At 31.3% G+C, this 8,070-nt stretch overlaps 1 pseudogene; it reads left to right on the top strand.

Moving 5' to 3' along the window:
- The first annotated feature begins 3,743 nt into the window (after positions 1 to 3,743).
- On the top strand, positions 3,744 to 4,701 carry LOC120588361 (proteasome subunit alpha type-4-like; annotated as a pseudogene).
- Positions 4,702 to 8,070: the final 3,369 nt, after the last annotated feature.

An 8,070-nucleotide genomic window follows, 5' to 3' on the forward strand; every position in this document is an offset into this window, starting at 1 on the left:
TCACTTCAGATTTTTTCTCTTTATTCTTATTTTACCTTAGTCACTTTGAGTCTATTCTGCATATTCATGGTTTGGGAATATGTCAGGATATGGGAAAACAAAGATAAAGGATTCCTTTTCCAGCTCTTATCCTTGTAGGACACCCTTATTCTCTTTAATGTTCATAGTGTACTGTCTTATAGTTTTCTGAAACCCAGAACAGAATAACTGTAAATTTTTCCACCTGCACAGTGTGGTCATGGTGCTGCCATGCAAACTTCAGTTACCCATGGGCTAAAAGCCATGGATTCAAGAACTTTGTTGTATAGCTCTGGGTCTCACCTCCTCCAAGCAAATGTATATTCTTTACCAAAATCTATCTGCCTTTGCTCATTATCTAGCATGTTAAGAGGAGTAGTTTTATCTCAGTTCAAATCTTTTGTCTTCAGTTGAGTCTTTTTGAGTTCTTTCTGCTTGCACAGAGATCTGGAGTTTGTCAAAAATAAAAAAAGTAAGTAGAGAGAGTATGTAGATCCTCATTTCTTCACTTTTATTTTTGGAAAATAAACTCACTAAATACAGAATTCTGCATTGACAATTTTTCTTTTTCTTTCAATATTATAGAAATATAGAGAGTTTGAACTGCTTTGAAATTACAGCAGAAGCCTTAACTGAATTATATAAAATTCTGGAGTTGAGATGGCCCTTTAAATTGTTCCATTTGAAGCAAGCAGCCGAGGTGTTCTCTGTTGTCTAGTGTGACCTTTTGGCAGTCCTTGTTCACCTCTTTGATATCACTATCACTCTCTTAATTAATAGATGTCTTCTACTCTAGAAAATTTCATTTTGAATTCTTTACCATGTATCTATATTTGTATATATAAAATGTCTATTGGGGGTGCTTTATAGAAAAATTTTATGGTATTCTCAACTTGAGATTTTTGATTCAGAAGAAAATCTTTTTAAGAGCTATCTATATATTGGTAAGTACGAATGGAATTGTAAAAATTACACATCACTTCCCTAGTAGTTAAATCGTCAGCAACCTCAAATATTAAAATGTATCAGAGAAAGTTCAGTCAAAATTCTTAACAATTTAAGATTAATCAGAGACTTTTTTTTTGTTTATTTTTGAGTGCCCATTTTATAGCAGCACATTTCAAATGAAACCAGTAGACTGATAATGTACTGAGAGACACAAGTGTAAAAACAAGTATGGAAAATACTATAAAAATGCAGGAGAACAAGAGTTGAAATGCAAGGAGCATATTTAGCACAGGGATGAAGAGTCCTGTACACTTCAAGTGCAGGGTAATATCTCTCTTTTATGACATGATGCAGTCAACAGTGTTTTTTAACAATAATGGGGAGACTTTTGGGAAAAGTTGTTACAATACACTGCACACGTTTTGAAATCTTCCCATAAAGTGTAACAAAATATAAAAATATATTCACTTATTGTTTTATTACTTATTTACAATGTCAAATTAATACAACACATATTTCCTTAAATTGGATAAGGGATGTAGGTTTAAAGGTACCTTACTTTCTACCCCTACAACCCAATACTAGAAATGGATATTTCTCAATTTATTTCTCATACAATAATTTAAATTTCCAGCAATAATATTACAGTTGAAAAAACTAATTTTAATCAAATCCAAATGATCATTTTCAGGAAAGTAGTTTAGTCTATAGTTATTTGTATGTAGAAAAGAGTGTGGAAAACTGAAGTTAAAAGCTTCCATTATTAAATTTTGTGTTTTGTCTTAATATTACTATTTAACTGTTAGTCATAATTGATTTAAGTAATTATTTTTTTTAATTCACACATTCATTTTAGAATTATAGACTTAATCTGTTAGGTGCTTTGCCATGGAGTAGGAAGTTCAAATTATTTCAAATCAACAATGAAAATTGGAACTACAAGAGTTCAACAACAAAAAATGATATTTTTGCATACAAGGCACATGATTATTTTTTCAGAAGAGCATCTTGCGTTTTTTATTTTAATATCTCTACAATATTGGCCAAGTAAACTAAGTTTCCCTGAGCTTCCATTTCTTATCTGTATTACAGGATTAATAACAAGCATACTTTTGTTACACTGAAAGAACAAGACAAAGTTTATAATCGTAATTGATTTGTACACCAAAATGTATTGTTAATGCAATTTCTAAACCTGTGACCTATTTATTTAGTTAAATAATATGTTAGAATTGTTTTATCTGATAAATTTTTCTCCTACAAAACACATTAACTTTCACACACTCTGCCTCTCTTTAATAAATATTTTGTTTATGTGTATGTATTTTAGAAAAAGTAAATTCTGAAAGTAGAATATAAATCATAAAAAAGAGATTTAGTACAGTTAGATCTATGAATAACCGAGCACTTGTTTCATAAAATATGAAAGATACATATTTTATGATATAAGTAAATAGTGTATTTTTTACTAGAAACTAAAATGAAGTAGACTGTATCTACTTTTTGTACTTGACAAACAAAAATTTCATGATTTCCTCCTCATAGTCATGAAACATCACATTTTTCATCCAATAAAGAAAAAGTTATAATAAAATACAAATAGAGTTAGAAGGAATCAAATAATGAGGGAACAATTTAAGTACGATCTATAATGTTTTAGCCACACGCTATTGCCAAAGTTACAAACATTCCTTTAGTGAACCAGACCCCATTCTCTGATCATAATTTATTGACTCAAAGGTACAAGCACAGAACCTAATTTTGTTAAAACACTTTTTTTCTGTGGCAATATAAAATTTAAATAGACAAGCATAGAGTCTGATAGTTGTTGTCATTAGATGCTGGAATAGTTATTAAAGAGGTTCCTCAGAGTTTCTTTATTTCTGAAATTTCTAAGCTATCCAAATATTCTTCTAATAAATCTACTTTTTCACTTCCCTTAACAGTTTGTTTTCAGTTGCTTACATATAAGATGTTAATTAACATATAATAACATAATTTAAATAGGTACTAGACATACAATTTAAACTTAAAAATGTGAAAAATTAAAAACAACATGATTAGGAAACTCATAAAACATTTATGGGCAGTATAGAGATAATGAAATAAAACATAAATCTAAGAAGGAAGAAAGAAAGGTGATAAAAAGTAAGATGAAAAGAGATCCACCAGAAAAAGAGTCAATCCTGAAGACAGCCCTTTTTAATTAAATAAGAAGTAGCAGTCAATATTAAAAAAGAAAAATGGTTCTGGAGTAGAGTAAGAACTGAGTGTGCAGAGAGAATATACTGTGATGAGAAAAAAAAACTGAAAGTAGTTTAATAAACATAAATTATACATAACAAGTTAATTAAAAGGATTAAAATATTAGAAGCTTACAGATAGGAAAAGTATTTAAATGAGAACCAATTCAATTTAATTTTTTTTTTATAGAAGTGTCTATAGAATCATAGGAGAAAAATTAAAAAAAAAACCATATGCAATTTTATAACATTGTCAGATACTCAAGGACTTGATAAACTTTTAAAGTCCTAAAAGTATACCTCATATGACTTGGAAATTAATAAAAGTGAATGATTCCAGAATAAATATTAAAAATTCTAAACATAGCACATACACTTGTGGCACAGGATGATAACTCCGAAGAAGTAAAGACCACTGATCATATTGGCCCCAGACTTGCCAACAGCAGTGGTGGTTTTCTCTCCCCGACTGAAGCTTTCTTTGTATACTTTGACTCCAGTGTGTCCCCTCCAGAACAATAAAGTTCAGAAACCATGTCTCAAAGATATGTCTCCAAGACCACTATATTTTCTCCAGAAAGTCGCTTATACCAAGTTGAATGACTTGGAAGCAATGCAGGCACCTCTTTGGAAATTTTAGCAGATGATGGTGTTTTGCTTGCAGTAGAAAGATGGAAAATCCACAAGCTTCTTGATGATGTCTTTTTTTCTGAAGAGATTTATAAACTCAATGAGGACATGGCTTGCAGTGTGGCAGGCATAACCTGTGATGCTAATGTTCTGACTAATGAATTGAGGCTTATTGCTCAAAGGTACTTATTACAGTATCAGGAGCCAATTCTTTATGAGTGGTTGGTTACGACACTTTTGTGTGATAGCAAACAAGCTTATGCACAGTTTGGAGGAAAACCTCACTTTGATGTTTCACTGTTGTACATTGGCTAGGATAAGCACTAGGGCTTTTAGCTCTATCAGAGCTATGCTAGCGGAAATAATGGGGGATGGAAAGCCACATGCATTGGAAATAATAGCGCTGCAGCTGTGTCAACATTAAAACAAGACTAAAAAGAAGAAACATGACTCGGAAGTCAGCAGTTGCTTTAGCTATCAAAAGTTTTTAATAAGACCACGAATATTAGCAAACTCTATGCCGAAAAAGTGAAAATTGCCACACTAACAGGAGAGAGTGGAAAGATGATCATGAGAGTTCTCAAAAAAGGAAGTGGAATCGTTGATCAAAAAAACGAGGAAGAAGAAGCTAAAGCTGAGCATGAGAAGGAAGAAAAAGAACAAAAAGGAAAGGATAAATAGAAGACAAAATCAGGGATTTTATAACTCACTTGAGGCATCATTTCAGTGTAAAAGCTGCCCTACTCTTCCACATTGGGAAAGAAATCATTGACTTAATTTTAACTTTTGTAGTGGGAAAGTAGGATGGTACTAACTGAATTGGGTCCTCACTATTTTTGTCTAGTTGAATATTACAATGATAATGATTACCCTTCATGGACATCGTAGTCCCTCCATTCCCCCTTCCCTTTTTTTTGAATAAAACTCGGAAAGAATGGGGAGTAAAAAGAGGGAGGGTGGAAAGACCACTGGTAAGGGTGATTGCATAGATTCTTACAAGACAGTAGCCAATATATGTAATTATTCTTTTTTTCTTAACTGATTTAATAAAAAATTGAGTAAACAGTAGCTGTTAAATTGTACAAATTTCATAATGAAATTTTGCACTGTTTCACTCCTTCCAGCTTGGAATGTGAGTCATCTCTTTGTCCAGCGCACACACTGTATATGCTAACCACCAGTTAGTCACTTAGTAGCCTTTTGGGTTTTCTGAATGACTGTCATGGTATAACAGTGTTTGTGTTTAAGTTACCTTTATTTTGCTTAATAATGCTACCTTCACATGACTTTAATAACAATACATTGTTATAATTGTTCTATTTTATTATTAGTTATTATTGTTATCTCTTACTATGCTTTATTTATAAAGTAAACTTTATGATAGGTATGAAGGTATAGGAAAAACTATGTATATAGGCTTTGGTATTATCCATGGTTTCAGGAATCCACTGGGTGTCTTAGAATGTATCCCTATGGATAAAGGGTGACTGTTGTATCTCTGTGTGTGTGAAATGAAAATGAGTAAATAATCTGGTAATTTGATATAGATCTTTATTTCCTGACATTTCCTTGAAATATTCAGAATTATGAAAGCAAAATATCATATTTGTACACATATTGTAGAAAAAACATTTGTTTTTTTTATTAAAATGTGATGGATTTGTATTAAGATATTTATCAGATTTTCTTTATTCTACTAGCAACCTCTTGCACTACAGTAATTTTTTATAGGAGTGGTCAATGAGGGCTTTCACATTAACCTGAGACCAAACCTGCAACAATAACACCTTGTTCTAACCCACTGCACTACTCAGAGTGGCATCTGAATCGATTTAAACAGATGTGATAACTTGAATAATGACTCTCACATTGGACACTGCAGTAACAAGAGAAGAAATGTCCTTTGGCCTTGAAATTGCATTATCTTATCAGTGTAATAGACCCTATCTATTTATATACACCTAATACAATTGCTCTCTATATTTAAATAACTGATGGTTTTAATGAGTTTTATTGAACTTAGAAATTACCTTCAAGTTTCAGTTTACATATTTTTATATACTGTTGAATATTTATGACATAACATTAGTATAGAAGTTCTGTGTGACTGTTACAAGTACTGCTTTTGAAGGAATGCTTACTATGAAAGACAAAATTGTCATAAGATCAGTTAATTATAATTGCACACATTTTGAAATTCGCCAAATTCAATATTGGTTTTGTTATTTCTTAAAAATTTGAACATAAAAAACATTTCCTATTGACATATAGTTCTCATTTACTATGAGGTGTTCCCTGACATTCCTATTTAAAGTACCCAACATCCATTTTTTTCTAACTCTGGCATGTGTTTTGCAACCTGAGAATATTTTTTTGTCTTATTTGATTTTATCTTATCTAATTTTATTTTTTTCTATTAGTACATTGGAATTTTATGTGTCTTATAAATCTCCAGTCTGCCACAAATAAGTGCTCAGTAAATTCAGAAACAGATCCACAATTCCTTATCCAAAACCCTGAGGACCACATATGTTCAGAAATCAAAGTAATTTTGACATTAGTAATTTTGCAAAAGCAAACATATACTGAGAGCCTTCTTGTGAAGTTTAAATCAGATAATGTATGCATAGTCGAATTTCTCTAATTTCTCCTACCATCAGGAATATTTTTTTCTTATTAACAATCAAATATGACTGCAGAATATCTGTGGTAGTTAGTTTAATGGTCCACTTGGCTACACTCTAGTTTCTAGTTATTTAATCAACCGTGAATCTTGGTGTTGTGAAGATATTTTGTAGATGTGGTTAATGTATACGGTCTATTCACTCTAAATTAAAGTTATCCTCTATAATCAGATTAGACATTATCTGGTCATTTGAAAGGCCATAAGAACAAAATTGAAATTTTCCAAAGAAGAAGAAACTCTCACTGTGGACTGCAGCCTCTGCTTCTGCCCTAGTTTCCAGTATGCTGGACTGCCCCATAAATTTCAGACTTGTCTGTAGACCTTACAATTGTGTAAGCCAATCCTTTTAAATAATTCCATATATATTATATGTATGATTCTGTTTTCTTTATATGTTATGTTTTTCTAGTTTAATCTTGACCAATACAATAACTCTGATATTTTATTAAGATAATAATTAGTATTTTTGATAATCGAGAGGAAATGCTCATGTATTTTACAAATCCATACTACTTTTGCTGGACATTACAAAGTTGACCTTTCTAATTATAGAATATGGGGCCATATAAATTGGGGAGACTAAATCCATACTATCTAATAAAATTTTGAAAAAATTATGTTTATTTGGTTGTAGAGTATATGCCCTACAAGGCTTTTAGTTCACTGAGGTTGGGAAGGCTCAAGTTTGGCTACTGTTCTATGTATAGAATTTTAATTAATTGCTTTTCTATCATCCTAATTATTATTCTTGCTTCCATTCCTGGTCTGGAGCTTCTCAGGGTTTCTACCAGGAAGGTCAATTACCTACTCTGCTCCAATGGACCCTGTCACTATTCCAGGATGTGGATTACAGTTACTCTTCCTGCCTGCCAGTTTCCAAAATATTGAAAGCTCTCTGATGTGGATATTTAATCTCTCTCTTTCTCTCTTCTTGTCTTCATCTTTGTGTATTATGTAATTTCTATTGGTTATAATTTTAAAGGGTATTAGACAAGAGAAGATTTTAAAAGTTCTTGAGAACTCTATTTTTCTTAATACATTCTTAATAAGATGTACTCTAGAAAGCAAATACAGATATAGTGATAACTATATATGGGAAAGTTGCATGGACAAATGAAGGCTGCTGTTCAGATTGTAGCTTTCTGTTTCAGTCCCTTATTGTGTTTCCCTGTGGGATGAGCCAGCAAGATACTTATATGCCCGAGTTTTAGAATCCCTTTATCAAAGAGTAAAATAAACAACCAACCAACCAAATAAAATAATAGCAACAAAACAAAACTTAAGCAAAGCACATCTTGGAAACTAATTTGAAGAGTTAACTTTTAATGCAGTATCTTACATGATTTCATTATACTAACTTTTCACTTGAATAAATTTATATAGAAAAATTATACAATTCTATGGTTCTTAAAAAAATTTTGAAGTATTTATCTGTGTTTTCTACTTTAGAGATTCTATAATTCTCTGGGACCATAAGATAACAAGAACTTTATTGTTACAGATTTAGTTAGCCAAAATTTAGAGAACCAACTAGAAAGTCATTAA

This window comes from Pteropus medius, unplaced genomic scaffold (genome assembly GCF_902729225.1).
Source record: "Pteropus medius unplaced genomic scaffold, Ma_sr-lr_union100, whole genome shotgun sequence".
Taxonomy (NCBI): domain Eukaryota; kingdom Metazoa; phylum Chordata; class Mammalia; order Chiroptera; family Pteropodidae; genus Pteropus; species Pteropus medius.